Source organism: Pseudophryne corroboree, unplaced genomic scaffold, assembly GCF_028390025.1.
Source record: "Pseudophryne corroboree isolate aPseCor3 unplaced genomic scaffold, aPseCor3.hap2 scaffold_533, whole genome shotgun sequence".
NCBI classification, from domain to species: Eukaryota; Metazoa; Chordata; class Amphibia; order Anura; family Myobatrachidae; genus Pseudophryne; species Pseudophryne corroboree.
Window position 1 is genome coordinate 316,134 of NW_026970134.1, and position 14,319 is coordinate 330,452.

At 50.4% G+C, this 14,319-nt stretch overlaps 25 non-coding genes across 25 annotated transcripts; all 25 read left to right on the forward strand.

Annotated features, from left to right (window-relative positions):
* The first annotated feature begins 12 nt into the window (after positions 1–12).
* Positions 13–175, forward strand: LOC135031850 (U1 spliceosomal RNA). Its single transcript, XR_010227469.1, has one exon. It is a non-coding gene; the product is annotated as a U1 spliceosomal RNA (small nuclear RNA).
* A 671-nt stretch (positions 176–846) lies between these two features.
* Positions 847–1,010, forward strand: LOC135031874 (U1 spliceosomal RNA). The gene has a single exon (XR_010227490.1). It is a non-coding gene; the product is annotated as a U1 spliceosomal RNA (small nuclear RNA).
* Positions 1,011–1,162: 152 nt separating this feature from the next.
* LOC135031835 (U1 spliceosomal RNA) lies at positions 1,163–1,325 on the forward strand. The gene has a single exon (XR_010227457.1). It is a non-coding gene; the product is annotated as a U1 spliceosomal RNA (small nuclear RNA).
* Positions 1,326–1,996: 671 nt separating this feature from the next.
* LOC135031898 (U1 spliceosomal RNA) lies at positions 1,997–2,160 on the forward strand. Its single transcript, XR_010227514.1, has one exon. It is a non-coding gene; the product is annotated as a U1 spliceosomal RNA (small nuclear RNA).
* Positions 2,161–2,312: 152 nt separating this feature from the next.
* Positions 2,313–2,475, forward strand: LOC135031829 (U1 spliceosomal RNA). Its single transcript, XR_010227452.1, has one exon. It is a non-coding gene; the product is annotated as a U1 spliceosomal RNA (small nuclear RNA).
* A 671-nt stretch (positions 2,476–3,146) lies between these two features.
* LOC135031875 (U1 spliceosomal RNA) lies at positions 3,147–3,310 on the forward strand. The gene has a single exon (XR_010227491.1). It is a non-coding gene; the product is annotated as a U1 spliceosomal RNA (small nuclear RNA).
* A 152-nt stretch (positions 3,311–3,462) lies between these two features.
* On the forward strand, positions 3,463–3,625 carry LOC135031824 (U1 spliceosomal RNA). The gene has a single exon (XR_010227447.1). It is a non-coding gene; the product is annotated as a U1 spliceosomal RNA (small nuclear RNA).
* A 671-nt stretch (positions 3,626–4,296) lies between these two features.
* LOC135031899 (U1 spliceosomal RNA) lies at positions 4,297–4,460 on the forward strand. Its single transcript, XR_010227515.1, has one exon. It is a non-coding gene; the product is annotated as a U1 spliceosomal RNA (small nuclear RNA).
* A 152-nt stretch (positions 4,461–4,612) lies between these two features.
* LOC135031830 (U1 spliceosomal RNA) lies at positions 4,613–4,775 on the forward strand. Its single transcript, XR_010227453.1, has one exon. It is a non-coding gene; the product is annotated as a U1 spliceosomal RNA (small nuclear RNA).
* A 671-nt stretch (positions 4,776–5,446) lies between these two features.
* Positions 5,447–5,610, forward strand: LOC135031872 (U1 spliceosomal RNA). The gene has a single exon (XR_010227488.1). It is a non-coding gene; the product is annotated as a U1 spliceosomal RNA (small nuclear RNA).
* A 152-nt stretch (positions 5,611–5,762) lies between these two features.
* Positions 5,763–5,925, forward strand: LOC135031825 (U1 spliceosomal RNA). The gene has a single exon (XR_010227448.1). It is a non-coding gene; the product is annotated as a U1 spliceosomal RNA (small nuclear RNA).
* Positions 5,926–6,571: 646 nt separating this feature from the next.
* Positions 6,572–6,735, forward strand: LOC135031883 (U1 spliceosomal RNA). Its single transcript, XR_010227499.1, has one exon. It is a non-coding gene; the product is annotated as a U1 spliceosomal RNA (small nuclear RNA).
* Positions 6,736–6,887: 152 nt separating this feature from the next.
* LOC135031853 (U1 spliceosomal RNA) lies at positions 6,888–7,050 on the forward strand. Its single transcript, XR_010227472.1, has one exon. It is a non-coding gene; the product is annotated as a U1 spliceosomal RNA (small nuclear RNA).
* Positions 7,051–7,721: 671 nt separating this feature from the next.
* LOC135031900 (U1 spliceosomal RNA) lies at positions 7,722–7,885 on the forward strand. Its single transcript, XR_010227516.1, has one exon. It is a non-coding gene; the product is annotated as a U1 spliceosomal RNA (small nuclear RNA).
* Positions 7,886–8,037: 152 nt separating this feature from the next.
* Positions 8,038–8,200, forward strand: LOC135031831 (U1 spliceosomal RNA). The gene has a single exon (XR_010227454.1). It is a non-coding gene; the product is annotated as a U1 spliceosomal RNA (small nuclear RNA).
* A 671-nt stretch (positions 8,201–8,871) lies between these two features.
* LOC135031873 (U1 spliceosomal RNA) lies at positions 8,872–9,035 on the forward strand. The gene has a single exon (XR_010227489.1). It is a non-coding gene; the product is annotated as a U1 spliceosomal RNA (small nuclear RNA).
* A 152-nt stretch (positions 9,036–9,187) lies between these two features.
* Positions 9,188–9,350, forward strand: LOC135031826 (U1 spliceosomal RNA). Its single transcript, XR_010227449.1, has one exon. It is a non-coding gene; the product is annotated as a U1 spliceosomal RNA (small nuclear RNA).
* A 646-nt stretch (positions 9,351–9,996) lies between these two features.
* On the forward strand, positions 9,997–10,160 carry LOC135031890 (U1 spliceosomal RNA). The gene has a single exon (XR_010227506.1). It is a non-coding gene; the product is annotated as a U1 spliceosomal RNA (small nuclear RNA).
* A 152-nt stretch (positions 10,161–10,312) lies between these two features.
* LOC135031851 (U1 spliceosomal RNA) lies at positions 10,313–10,475 on the forward strand. The gene has a single exon (XR_010227470.1). It is a non-coding gene; the product is annotated as a U1 spliceosomal RNA (small nuclear RNA).
* Positions 10,476–11,146: 671 nt separating this feature from the next.
* LOC135031894 (U1 spliceosomal RNA) lies at positions 11,147–11,310 on the forward strand. The gene has a single exon (XR_010227510.1). It is a non-coding gene; the product is annotated as a U1 spliceosomal RNA (small nuclear RNA).
* Positions 11,311–11,462: 152 nt separating this feature from the next.
* On the forward strand, positions 11,463–11,625 carry LOC135031827 (U1 spliceosomal RNA). The gene has a single exon (XR_010227450.1). It is a non-coding gene; the product is annotated as a U1 spliceosomal RNA (small nuclear RNA).
* Positions 11,626–12,271: 646 nt separating this feature from the next.
* LOC135031884 (U1 spliceosomal RNA) lies at positions 12,272–12,435 on the forward strand. Its single transcript, XR_010227500.1, has one exon. It is a non-coding gene; the product is annotated as a U1 spliceosomal RNA (small nuclear RNA).
* Positions 12,436–12,587: 152 nt separating this feature from the next.
* Positions 12,588–12,750, forward strand: LOC135031852 (U1 spliceosomal RNA). The gene has a single exon (XR_010227471.1). It is a non-coding gene; the product is annotated as a U1 spliceosomal RNA (small nuclear RNA).
* A 671-nt stretch (positions 12,751–13,421) lies between these two features.
* Positions 13,422–13,585, forward strand: LOC135031895 (U1 spliceosomal RNA). Its single transcript, XR_010227511.1, has one exon. It is a non-coding gene; the product is annotated as a U1 spliceosomal RNA (small nuclear RNA).
* Positions 13,586–13,737: 152 nt separating this feature from the next.
* LOC135031828 (U1 spliceosomal RNA) lies at positions 13,738–13,900 on the forward strand. Its single transcript, XR_010227451.1, has one exon. It is a non-coding gene; the product is annotated as a U1 spliceosomal RNA (small nuclear RNA).
* The last annotated feature ends 419 nt before the right edge of the window (positions 13,901–14,319 follow it).

Below are 14,319 nucleotides of genomic sequence, written 5' to 3' on the forward strand. Positions count from 1 at the left end.
CTAGCCCAACTCCTACTTACCTGCCAGGTGAGATACTATGATCATGTAGGTGCTTCTCCCAGGGCAAGGCTCACCCATTGCACTCTGGGTGTGCTGCCCCTGTGATTTCCCCAAATGTGGGAAACTTGACTGCATAATTTGTGTTTCCCCTGGTCGTCTCTCGTATAATTCAGATCTCTTTGTCTCAGGTCTCTCTCCAGCCTAGTTTGCTGTCTGTTTCCACTTCTCTTTTCTTGAGCCGCTCCCTTCTATGCCCTTGCGCACTATCCTGACTTCTCCCGTCTGCTTACTTTGTGCCTTCCAACACACAATGCAAACTACAGGTAGTGCTGCAGGGCCCACACCCTTTTACTTGCCTCACAGAGCAGCTCTGGAGCTGTTACAGTACCCAGCTGCTGCAAGAAATCAGCTTGAATGCTTCAGGGGCTGGGGCATTGCCAACATGAGCCCCACACCGAAGGAGGGTGGGGGTGTTTAATGCGAACTAAGGGTCACCCAAGCGCCGCAAAAGGCCGCCATGCCCTGCACGCCCCTTTTCTCTTTTCATATGCAGACGAGGGCTGAAGCCAACTTTGACCCACTGCTTGGATGGCATTACCATATGCAAATCAATCTGCTGCAGGCCTTCCCCCAGGAATGCTTGCACTAGTTGTTGCATTTGGTTTGTTGTTTGGGGGTGCTTCAGTATTAGGCAGCCTTCTGCCCTCCCATGTTCATCTGAAAATATGTGTTCTCCCTGCAGTTGTTGTCCCCAGATGAGAGTTCCCTTGTGCTGCCTCAGTTGAATCTCCTTTACTTGACAGAGATGTGCCTGAGCAGCGGCCCTCCCCAGCCCTATCCCAAATCATACTTATTTTGCATAGGAGATACCATGGTCATGAAGATTGTTCTCCCAGGGTGAGGTTCATTCATTGCATTCTGGGTATGCTGACCCCTGTGATTTCCCCAAATGTGGGAAACTCGACTGCATTATTTGTGGTAGAGGGGGACTGTGTTTGTGCTTTCCTCTGCTCAGCTCTGGTAAAAGTCAGATTTCTTTGTCTCAGATCTTCCTCTAGCCTTGTTCTTCTTTCGAGAGTTCCCTTGTGCTGCCTCAGTTGGATCTCCTTCACTTGACAAGGGGGTGCCCGAGCAGCGACCCTCCTCAGCTCTAGCCCAACTCCTACTTACCTGCCAGGTGAGATACTATGATCAGGAAGGTGCTTCTCCCAGGGCAAGGCTCACCCATTGCACTCTGGGTGTGCTGCTCCTGCGATTTCCCCAAATGTGGGAAACTTGACTGCATAATTTGTGTTTCCTCTGGTCGGCTCTCGTATAATTCAAATCTCTTTGTCTCAGGTCTTTCTCCAGCCTAGTTTGCTGTCTGTTTCCACTTCTCTTTTTTTGAGCCGCTCCCTTCTATGCCCTTGCGCACTATCCTGACCTCTCCCATCTGCTTACTTTGTGCCTTCCAACGCACAATGCATACTACAGGTAGTGCTGCAGGGCCCACACCCTTTTACATGCTTTACAGAACAGCTCTGGAGCTGTTACAGTGCCCAGCTGCTGCAAGAAATCATCTTGAATGCTTCAGGGGCTGGGGCATAGCCAACATGAGCCCCACACCGAAGGAGGGTGGAGATGTTTAATGCGAATTAAGGGTCATCCAAGCGCCACAAAAGGACGCCATGCCCTGCACATCCCTTTTTTCTTTTCATATGCAGACGAGGGTTGAAGCCAACTTTGACCCACTGCTTGGATGACATCACCATATGCAAATCCATCTGCTGCAGGCCTTCCCCCAGGAATGCTTGTACTAGTTGTTGCATTTGGTTTGTTGTTTGGGGGTGCTTCAGTATTAGGCAGCCTTCTGCCCTCCCATGTTCATCTGAAAATATGTGTTCTCCCTGCAGTTGTTGTCCCCAGATGAGAGTTCCCTTGTGCTGCCTCAGTTGAATCGCCTTTACTTGACAGAGATGTGCCTGAGCAGCGGCCCTCCCCAGCCCTATCCCAAATCATACTTATTTTGCATAGGAGATATCATGGTCATGAAGATTGTTCTCCCAGGGTGAGGTTCATTCATTGCATTCTGGGTATGATGACCCCTGTGATTTCCCCAAATGTGGAAAACTCGACTGCATTATTTGTGGTAGAGGGGGACTGTGTTTGTGCTTTCCTCTGGTCAGCTCTGGTAAAAGTCAGATTTCTTTGTCTCAGATCTTCCTCTAGCCTTGTTCTTCTTTCGAGAGTTCCCTTGTGCTGCCTCAGTTGGATCTCCTTCACTTGACAGGGGGGTGCCCGAGCAGCGACCCTCCCCAGCTCTAGCCCAACTCCTACTTACCTGCCAGGTGAGATACTATGATCAGGAAGGTGCTTCTCCCAGGGCAAGGCTCACCCATTGCACTCTGGGTGTGCTGCTCCTGCGATTTCCCCAAATGTGGGACACTTGACTGCATAATTTGTGTTTCCTCTGGTCGGCTCTCGTATAATTCAGATCTCTTTGTCTCAGGTCTCTCTCCAGCCTAGTTTGCTGTCTGTTTCCATTTCTCTTTTCTTGAACCGCTCCCTTCTATGCCCTTGCGCACTATCCTGACTTCTCCCGTCTGCTTACTTTGTGCCTTCCAACGCACAATGCGAACTACAGGTAGTGCTGCAGGGCCCACACCCTTTTAGTTGCCTTACAGAGCAGCTCTGGAGCTGTTACAGTGCCCAGCTGCTGCAAGAAATCAGCTTGAATGCTTCAGGTGCTGGGGCATAGCCAACATGAGCCCCACACCGAAGGAGGGTGGAGGTGTTTAATGCGAATTAGGGGTCATGCAAGCGCCGCAAAAGGCCGCCATGCCCTGCACATCCCTTTTTTCTTTTCATATGCAGACGAGGGTTGAAGCCAACTTTGACCCACTGCTTGGATGACATCACCATATGCAAATCCATCTGCTGCAGGCCTTCCCCCAGGAATGCTTGCACTAGTTGTTGCATTTGGTTTGTTGTTTGGGGGTGCTTCAGTATTAGGCAGCCTTCTGCCCTCCCATGTTCATCTGAAAATATGTGTTCTCCCTGCAGTTGTTGTCCCCAGATGAGAGTTCCCTTGTGCTGCCTCAGTTGAATCGCCTTTACTTGACAGAGATGTGCCTGAGCAGCGGCCCTCCCCAGCCCTATCCCAAATCATACTTATTTTGCATAGGAGATACCATGGTCATGAAGATTGTTCTCCCAGGGTGAGGTTCATTCATTGCATTCTGGGTATGCTGACCCCTGTGATTTCCCCAAATGTGGGAAACTCGACTGCATTATTTGTGGTAGAGGGGGACTGTGTTTGTGCTTTCCTCTGCTCAGCTCTGGTAAAAGTCAGATTTCTTTGTCTCAGATCTTCCTCTAGCCTTGTTCTTCTTTCGAGAGTTCCCTTGTGCTGCCTCAGTTGGATCTCCTTCACTTGACAAGGGGGTGCCCGAGCAGCGACCCTCCCCAGCTCTAGCCCAACTCCTACTTACCTGCCAGGTGAGATACTATGATCAGGAAGGTGCTTCTCCCAGGGCAAGGCTCACCCATTGCACTCTGGGTGTGCTGCTCCTGCGATTTCCCCAAATGTGGGAAACTTGACTGCATAATTTGTGTTTCCTCTGGTCGGCTCTCGTATAATTCAGATCTCTTTGTCTCAGGTCTTTCTCCAGCCTAGTTTGCTGTCTGTTTCCACTTCTCTTTTTTTGAGCCGCTCCCTTCTATGCCCTTGCGCACTATCCTGACCTCTCCCATCTGCTTACTTTGTGCCTTCCAACGCACAATGCATACTACAGGTAGTGCTGCAGGGCCCACACCCTTTTACATGCTTTACAGAACAGCTCTGGAGCTGTTACAGTGCCCAGCTGCTGCAAGAAATCATCTTGAATGCTTCAGGGGCTGGGGCATAGCCAACATGAGCCCCACACCGAAGGAGGGTGGAGATGTTTAATGCGAATTAAGGGTCATCCAAGCGCCACAAAAGGACGCCATGCCCTGCACATCCCTTTTTTCTTTTCATATGCAGACGAGGGTTGAAGCCAACTTTGACCCACTGCTTGGATGACATCACCATATGCAAATCCATCTGCTGCAGGCCTTCCCCCAGGAATGCTTGTACTAGTTGTTGCATTTGGTTTGTTGTTTGGGGGTGCTTCAGTATTAGGCAGCCTTCTGCCCTCCCATGTTCATCTGAAAATATGTGTTCTCCCTGCAGTTGTTGTCCCCAGATGAGAGTTCCCTTGTGCTGCCTCAGTTGAATCGCCTTTACTTGACAGAGATGTGCCTGAGCAGCGGCCCTCCCCAGCCCTATCCCAAATCATACTTATTTTGCATAGGAGATATCATGGTCATGAAGATTGTTCTCCCAGGGTGAGGTTCATTCATTGCATTCTGGGTATGATGACCCCTGTGATTTCCCCAAATGTGGAAAACTCGACTGCATTATTTGTGGTAGAGGGGGACTGTGTTTGTGCTTTCCTCTGGTCAGCTCTGGTAAAAGTCAGATTTCTTTGTCTCAGATCTTCCTCTAGCCTTGTTCTTCTTTCGAGAGTTCCCTTGTGCTGCCTCAGTTGGATCTCCTTCACTTGACAGGGGGGTGCCCGAGCAGCGACCCTCCCCAGCTCTAGCCCAACTCCTACTTACCTGCCAGGTGAGATACTATGATCAGGAAGGTGCTTCTCCCAGGGCAAGGCTCACCCATTGCACTCTGGGTGTGCTGCTCCTGCGATTTCCCCAAATGTGGGACACTTGACTGCATAATTTGTGTTTCCTCTGGTCGGCTCTCGTATAATTCAGATCTCTTTGTCTCAGGTCTCTCTCCAGCCTAGTTTGCTGTCTGTTTCCACTTCTCTTTTCTTGAACCGCTCCCTTCTATGCCCTTGCGCACTATCCTGACTTCTCCCGTCTGCTTACTTTGTGCCTTCCAACGCACAATGCGAACTACAGGTAGTGCTGCAGGGCCCACACCCTTTTAGTTGCCTTACAGAGCAGCTCTGGAGCTGTTACAGTGCCCAGCTGCTGCAAGAAATCAGCTTGAATGCTTCAGGTGCTGGGGCATAGCCAACATGAGCCCCACACCGAAGGAGGGTGGAGGTGTTTAATGCGAATTAGGGGTCATGCAAGCGCCGCAAAAGGCCGCCATGCCCTGCACATCCCTTTTTTCTTTTCATATGCAGACGAGGGTTGAAGCCAACTTTGACCCACTGCTTGGATGACATCACCATATGCAAATCCATCTGCTGCAGGCCTTCCCCCAGGAATGCTTGCACTAGTTGTTGCATTTGGTTTGTTGTTTGGGGGTGCTTCAGTATTAGGCAGCCTTCTGCCCTCCCATGTTCATCTGAAAATATGTGTTCTCCCTGCAGTTGTTGTCCCCAGATGAGAGTTCCCTTGTGCTGCCTCAGTTGAATCGCCTTTACTTGACAGAGATGTGCCTGAGCAGCGGCCCTCCCCAGCCCTATCCCAAATCATACTTATTTTGCATAGGAGATACCATGGTCATGAAGATTGTTCTCCCAGGGTGAGGTTCATTCATTGCATTCTGGGTATGCTGACCCCTGTGATTTCCCCAAATGTGGGAAACTCGACTGCATTATTTGTGGTAGTGGGGGACTGTGTTTGTGCTTTCCTCTGGTCAGCTCTGGTAAAAGTCAGATTTCTTTGTCTCAGATCTTCCTCTAGCCTTGTTCTTCTTTCGAGAGTTCCCTTGTGCTGCCTCAGTTGGATCTCCTTCACTTGACAGGGGGGTGCCCGAGCAGCGACCCTCCCCAGCTCTAGCCCAACTCCTACTTACCTGCCAGGTGAGATACTATGATCAGGAAGGTGCTTCTCCCAGGGCAAGGCTCACCCATTGCACTCTGGGTGTGCTGCTCCTGCGATTTCCCCAAATGTGGGAAACTTGACTGCATAATTTGTGTTTCCTCTGGTCGGCTCTCGTATAATTCAGATCTCTTTGTCTCAGGTCTTTCTCCAGCCTAGTTTGCTGTCTGTTTCCACTTCTCTTTTCTTGAGCCGCTCCCTTCTATGCCCTTGCGCACTATCCTGACCTCTCCCGTCTGCTTACTTTGTGCCTTCCAACGCACAATGCATACTACAGGTAGTGCTGCAGGGCCCACACCCTTTTACATGCTTTACAGAACAGCTCTGGAGCTGTTACAGTGCCCAGCTGCTGCAAGAAATCATCTTGAATGCTTCAGGGGCTGGGGCATAGCCAACATGAGCCCCACACCGAAGGAGGGGTCATCCAAGCGCCACAAAAGGACACCATGCCCTGCACATCCCTTTTTTCTTTTCATATGCAGACGAGGGTTGAAGCCAACTTTGACCCACTGCTTGGATGACATCACCATATGCAAATCCATCTGCTGCAGGCCTTCCCCCAGGAATGCTTGCACTAGTTGTTGCATTTGGTTTGTTGTTTGGGGGTGCTTCAGTATTAGGCAGCCTTCTGCCCTCCCATGTTCATCTGAAAATATGTGTTCTCCCTGCAGTTGTTGTCCCCAGATGAGAGTTCCCTTGTGCTGCCTCAGTTGAATCTCCTTTACTTGACAGAGATGTGCCTGAGCAGCGGCCCTCCCCAGCCCTATCCCAAATCATACTTATTTTGCATAGGAGATACCATGGTCATGAAGATTGTTCTCCCAGGGTGAGGTTCATTCATTGCATTCTGGGTATGCTGACCCCTGTGATTTCCCCAAATGTGGGAAACTCGACTGCATTATTTGTGGTAGTGGGGGACTGTGTTTGTGCTTTCTTCTGGTCAACTCTGGTAAAAATCAGATTTCTTTGTCTCAGATCTTCCTCTAGCCTTGTTCCTCTTTCGAGAGTTCCCTTGTGCTGCCTCAGTTGGATCTCCTTAACTTGACAGGGGGGTACCCGAGCAACGACCCTCCCCAGCTCTAGCCCAACTCCTACTTACCTGCCAGGCGAGATACTATGATCATGTAGGTGCTTCTCCCAGGGCAAGGCTCACCCATTGCACTCTGGGTGTGCTGCCCCTGTGATTTCCCCAAATGTGGGAAACTTGACTGCATAATTTGTGTTTCCCCTGGTCGTCTCTCGTATAATTCAGATCTCTTTGTCTCAGGTCTCTCTCCAGCCTAGTTTGCTGTCTGTTTCCACTTCTCTTTTCTTGAGCCGCTCCCTTCTATGCCCTTGCGCACTATCCTGACTTCTCCCGTCTGCTTACTTTGTGCCTTCCAACACACAATGCAAACTACAGGTAGTGCTGCAGGGCCCACACCCTTTTACATGCTTTACAGAACAGCTCTGGAGCTGTTACAGTGCCCAGCTGCTGCAAGAAATCATCTTGAATGCTTCAGGGGCTGGGGCATAGCCAACATGAGCCCCACACCGAAGGAGGGTGGAGATGTTTAATGCGAATTAAGGGTCATCCAAGCGCCACAAAAGGACGCCATGCCCTGCACATCCCTTTTTTCTTTTCATATGCAGACGAGGGTTGAAGCCAACTTTGACCCACTGCTTGGATGACATCACCATATGCAAATCCATCTGCTGCAGGCCTTCCCCCAGGAATGCTTGTACTAGTTGTTGCATTTGGTTTGTTGTTTGGGGGTGCTTCAGTATTAGGCAGCCTTCTGCCCTCCCATGTTCATCTGAAAATATGTGTTCTCCCTGCAGTTGTTGTCCCCAGATGAGAGTTCCCTTGTGCTGCCTCAGTTGAATCGCCTTTACTTGACAGAGATGTGCCTGAGCAGCGGCCCTCCCCAGCCCTATCCCAAATCATACTTATTTTGCATAGGAGATATCATGGTCATGAAGATTGTTCTCCCAGGGTGAGGTTCATTCATTGCATTCTGGGTATGATGACCCCTGTGATTTCCCCAAATGTGGAAAACTCGACTGCATTATTTGTGGTAGAGGGGGACTGTGTTTGTGCTTTCCTCTGGTCAGCTCTGGTAAAAGTCAGATTTCTTTGTCTCAGATCTTCCTCTAGCCTTGTTCTTCTTTGGAGAGTTCCCTTGTGCTGCCTCAGTTGGATCTCCTTCACTTGACAGGGGGGTGCCCGAGCAGCGATCCTACCCAGCTCTAGCCCAACTCCTACTTACCTGCCAGGTGAGATACTATGATCAGGAAGGTGCTTCTCCCAGGGCAAGGCTCACCCATTGCACTCTGGGTGTGCTGCTCCTGCGATTTCCCCAAATGTGGGACACTTGACTGCATAATTTGTGTTTCCTCTGGTCGGCTCTCGTATAATTCAGATCTCTTTGTCTCAGGTCTCTCTCCAGCCTAGTTTGCTGTCTGTTTCCACTTCTCTTTTCTTGAACCGCTCCCTTCTATGCCCTTGCGCACTATCCTGACTTCTCCCGTCTGCTTACTTTGTGCCTTCCAACGCACAATGCGAACTACAGGTAGTGCTGCAGGGCCCACACCCTTTTAGTTGCCTTACAGAGCAGCTCTGGAGCTGTTACAGTGCCCAGCTGCTGCAAGAAATAAGCTTGAATGCTTCAGGTGCTGGGGCATAGCCAACATGAGCCCCACACCGAAGGAGGGTGGAGGTGTTTAATGCGAATTAGGGGTCATGCAAGCGCCGCAAAAGGCCGCCATGCCCTGCACATCCCTTTTTTCTTTTCATATGCAGACGAGGGTTGAAGCCAACTTTGACCCACTGCTTGGATGACATCACCATATGCAAATCCATCTGCTGCAGGCCTTCCCCCAGGAATGCTTGCACTAGTTGTTGCATTTGGTTTGTTGTTTGGGGGTGCTTCAGTATTAGGCAGCCTTCTGCCCTCCCATGTTCATCTGAAAATATGTGTTCTCCCTGCAGTTGTTGTCCCCAGATGAGAGTTCCCTTGTGCTGCCTCAGTTGAATCGCCTTTACTTGACAGAGATGTGCCTGAGCAGCGGCCCTCCCCAGCCCTATCCCAAATCATACTTATTTTGCATAGGAGATACCATGGTCATGAAGATTGTTCTCCCAGGGTGAGGTTCATTCATTGCATTCTGGGTATGCTGACCCCTGTGATTTCCCCAAATGTGGGAAACTCGACTGCATTATTTGTGGTAGTGGGGGACTGTGTTTGTGCTTTCCTCTGGTCAGCTCTGGTAAAAGTCAGATTTCTTTGTCTCAGAACTTCCTCTAGCCTTGTTCTTCTTTCGAGAGTTCCCTTGTGCTGCCTCAGTTGGATCTCCTTCACTTGACAGGGGGGTGCCCGAGCAGCGACCCTCCCCAGCTCTAGCCCAACTCCTACTTACCTGCCAGGTGAGATACTATGATCAGGAAGGTGCTTCTCCCAGGGCAAGGCTCACCCATTGCACTCTGGGTGTGCTGCTCCTGCGATTTCCCCAAATGTGGGAAACTTGACTGCATAATTTGTGTTTCCTCTGGTCGGCTCTCGTATAATTCAGATCTCTTTGTCTCAGGTCTTTCTCCAGCCTAGTTTGCTGTCTGTTTCCACTTCTCTTTTCTTGAGCCGCTCCCTTCTATGCCCTTGCGCACTATCCTGACCTCTCCCGTCTGCTTACTTTGTGCCTTCCAACGCACAATGCATACTACAGGTAGTGCTGCAGGGCCCACACCCTTTTACATGCTTTACAGAACAGCTCTGGAGCTGTTACAGTGCCCAGCTGCTGCAAGAAATCATCTTGAATGCTTCAGGGGCTGGGGCATAGCCAACATGAGCCCCACACCGAAGGAGGGGTCATCCAAGCGCCACAAAAGGACACCATGCCCTGCACATCCCTTTTTTCTTTTCATATGCAGACGAGGGTTGAAGCCAACTTTGACCCACTGCTTGGATGACATCACCATATGCAAATCCATCTGCTGCAGGCCTTCCCCCAGGAATGCTTGCACTAGTTGTTGCATTTGGTTTGTTGTTTGGGGGTGCTTCAGTATTAGGCAGCCTTCTGCCCTCCCATGTTCATCTGAAAATATGTGTTCTCCCTGCAGTTGTTGTCCCCAGATGAGAGTTCCCTTGTGCTGCCTCAGTTGAATCTCCTTTACTTGACAGAGATGTGCCTGAGCAGCGGCCCTCCCCAGCCCTATCCCAAATCATACTTATTTTGCATAGGAGATACCATGGTCATGAAGATTGTTCTCCCAGGGTGAGGTTCATTCATTGCATTCTGGGTATGCTGACCCCTGTGATTTCCCCAAATGTGGGATACTCGACTGCATTATTTGTGGTAGTGGGGGACTGTGTTTGTGCTTTCTTCTGGTCAACTCTGGTAAAAATCAGATTTCTTTGTCTCAGATCTTCCTCTAGCCTTGTTCCTCTTTTGAGAGTTCCCTTGTGCTGCCTCAGTTGGATCTCCTTCACTTGACAGGGGGGTACCCGAGCAGCGACCCTCCCCAGCTCTAGCCCAACTCCTACTTACCTGCCAGGTGAGATACTATGATCATGTAGGTGCTTCTCCCAGGGCAAGGCTCACCCATTGCACTCTGGGTGTGCTGCCCCTGTGATTTCCCCAAATGTGGGAAACTTGACTGCATAATTTGTGTTTCCCCTGGTCGTCTCTCGTATAATTCAGATCTCTTTGTCTCAGGTCTCTCTCCAGCCTAGTTTGCTGTCTGTTTCCACTTCTCTTTTCTTGAGCCGCTCCCTTCTATGCCCTTGCGCACTATCCTGACTTCTCCCGTCTGCTTACTTTGTGCCTTCCAACACACAATGCAAACTACAGGTAGTGCTGCAGGGCCCACACCCTTTTACTTGCCTCACAGAGCAGCTCTGGAGCTGTTACAGTACCCAGCTGCTGCAAGAAATCAGCTTGAATGCTTCAGGGGCTGGGGCATTGCCAACATGAGCCCCACACCGAAGGAGGGTGGGGGTGTTTAATGCGAACTAAGGGTCACCCAAGCGCCGCAAAAGGCCGCCATGCCCTGCATGCCCCTTTTCTCTTTTCATATGCAGACGAGGGTTGAAGCCAACTTTGACCCACTGCTTGGATGACATCACCATATGCAAATCCATCTGCTGCAGGCCTTCCCCCAGGAATGCTTGCACTAGTTGTTGCATTTGGTTTGTTGTTTGGGGGTGCTTCAGTATTAGGCAGCCTTCTGCCCTCCCATGTTCATCTGAAAATATGTGTTCTCCCTGCAGTTGTTGTCCCCAGATGAGAGTTCCCTTGTGCTGCCTCAGTTGAATCGCCTTTACTTGACAGAGATGTGCCTGAGCAGCGGCACTCCCCAGCCCTATCCCAAATCATACTTATTTTGCATAGGAGATATCATGGTCATGAAGATTGTTCTCCCAGGGTGAGGTTCATTCATTGCATTCTGGGTATGATGACCCCTGTGATTTCCCCAAATGTGGGAAACTCGACTGCATTATTTGTGGTAGTGGGGGACTGTGTTTGTGCTTTCCTCTGGTCAGCTCTGGTAAAAGTCAGATTTCTTTGTCTCAGATCTTCCTCTAGCCTTGTTCTTCTTTCGAGAGTTCCCTTGTGCTGCCTCAGTTGGATCTCCTCCACTTGACAGGGGGGTGCCCGAGCAGCGACCCTCCCAAGCTCTAGCCCAACTCCTACTTACCTGCCAGGTGAGATACTATGATCAGGAAGGTGCTTCTCCCAGGGCAAGGCTCACCCATTGCACTCTGGGTGTGCTGCTCCTGCGATTTCCCCAAATGTGGGAAACTTGACTGCATAATTTGTGTTTCCTCTGGTCGGCTCTCGTATAATTCAGATCTCTTTGTCTCAGGTCTTTCTCCAGCCTAGTTTGCTGTCTGTTTCCACTTCTCTTTTCTTGAGCCGCTCCCTTCTATGCCCTTGCGCACTATCCTGACCTCTCCCGTCTGCTTACTTTGTGCCTTCCAACGCACAATGCATACTACAGGTAGTGCTGCAGGGCCCACACCCTTTTACATGCTTTACAGAACAGCTCTGGAGCTGTTACAGTGCCCAGCTGCTGCAAGAAATCATCTTGAATGCTTCAGGGGCTGGGGCATAGCCAACATGAGCCCCACACCGAAGGAGGGGTCATCCAAGCGCCACAAAAGGACACCATGCCCTGCACATCCCTTTTTTCTTTTCATATGCAGACGAGGGTTGAAGCCAACTTTGACCCACTGCTTGGATGACATCACCATATGCAAATCCATCTGCTGCAGGCCTTCCCCCAGGAATGCTTGCACTAGTTGTTGCATTTGGTTTGTTGTTTGGGGGTGCTTCAGTATTAGGCAGCCTTCTGCCCTCCCATGTTCATCTGAAAATATGTGTTCTCCCTGCAGTTGTTGTCCCCAGATGAGAGTTCCCTTGTGCTGCCTCAGTTGAATCTCCTTTACTTGACAGAGATGTGCCTGAGCAGCGGCCCTCCCCAGCCCTATCCCAAATCATACTTATTTTGCATAGGAGATACCATGGTCATGAAGATTGTTCTCCCAGGGTGAGGTTCATTCATTGCATTCTGGGTATGCTGACCCCTGTGATTTCCCCAAATGTGGGAAACTCGACTGCATTATTTGTGGTAGTGGGGGACTGTGTTTGTGCTTTCTTCTGGTCAACTCTGGTAAAAATCAGATTTCTTTGTCTCAGATCTTCCTCTAGCCTTGTTCCTCTTTCGAGAGTTCCCTTGTGCTGCCTCAGTTGGATCTCCTTCACTTGACAGGGGGGTACCCGAGCAGCGACCCTCCCCAGCTCTAGCCCAACTCCTACTTACCTGCCAGGTGAGATACTATGATCATGTAGGTGCTTCTCCCAGGGCAAGGCTCACCCATTGCACTCTGGGTGTGCTGCCCCTGTGATTTCCCCAAATGTGGGAAACTTGACTGCATAATTTGTGTTTCCCCTGGTCGTCTCTCGTATAATTCAGATCTCTTTGTCTCAGGTCTCTCTCCAGCCTAGTTTGCTGTCTGTTTCCACTTCTCTTTTCTTGAGCCGCTCCCTTCTATGCCCTTGCGCACTATCCTGACTTCTCCCGTCTGCTTACTTTGTGCCTTCCAACACACAATGCAAACTACAGGTAGTGCTGCAGGGCCCACACCCTTTTACTTGCCTCACAGAGCAGCTCTGGAGCTGTTACAGTACCCAGCTGCTGCAAGAAATCAGCTTGAATGCTTCAGGGGCTGGGGCATTGCCAACATGAGCCCCACACCGAAGGAGGGTGGGGGTGTTTAATGCGAACTAAGGGTCACCCAAGCGCCGCAAAAGGCCGCCATGCCCTGCATGCCCCTTTTCTCTTTTCATATGCAGACGAGGGTTGAAGCCAACTTTGACCCACTGCTTGGATGACATCACCATATGCAAATCCATCTGCTGCAGGCCTTCCCCCAGGAATGCTTGCACTAGTTGTTGCATTTGGTTTGTTGTTTGGGGGTGCTTCAGTATTAGGCAGCCTTCTGCCCTCCCATGTTCATCTGAAAATATGTGTTCTCCCTGCAGTTGTTGTCCCCAGATGAGAGTTCCCTTGTGCTGCCTCAGTTGAATCGCCTTTACTTGACAGAGATGTGCCTGAGCAGCGGCACTCCCCAGCCCTATCCCAAATCATACTTATTTTGCATAGGAGATATCATGGTCATGAAGATTGTTCTCCCAGGGTGAGGTTCATTCATTGCATTCTGGGTATGATGACCCCTGTGATTTCCCCAAATGTGGGAAACTCGACTGCATTATTTGTGGTAGTGGGGGACTGTGTTTGTGCTTTCCTCTGGTCAGCTCTGGTAAAAGTCAGATTTCTTTGTCTCAGATCTTCCTCTAGCCTTGTTCTTCTTTCGAGAGTTCCCTTGTGCTGCCTCAGTTGGATCTCCTCCACTTGACAGGGGGGTGCCCGAGCAGCGACCCTCCCCAGCTCTAGCCCAACTCCTACTTACCTGCCAGGTGAGATACTATGATCAGGAAGGTGCTTCTCCCAGGGCAAGGCTCACCCATTGCACTCTGGGTGTGCTGCTCCTGCGATTTCCCCAAATGTGGGAAACTTGACTGCATAATTTGTGTTTCCTCTGGTCGGCTCTCGTATAATTCAGATCTCTTTGTCTCAGGTCTTTCTCCAGCCTAGTTTGCTGTCTGTTTCCACTTCTTTTTTCTTGAGCCGCTCCCTTCTATGCCCTTGCGCACTATCCTGACCTCTCCCGTCTGCTTACTTTGTGCCTTCCAACGCACAATGCATACTACAGGTAGTGCTGCAGGGCCCACACCCTTTTACATGCTTTACAGAACAGCTCTGGAGCTGTTACAGTGCCCAGCTGCTGCAAGAAGTCATCTTGAATGCTTCAGGGGCTGGGGCATAGCCAACATGAGCCCCACACCGAAGGAGGGGTCATCCAAGCGCCACAAAAGGACACCATGCCCTGCACATCCCTTTTTTCTTTTCATATGCAGACGAGGGTTGAAGCCAACTTTGACCCACTGCTTGGATGACATCACCATATGCAAATCCATCTGCTG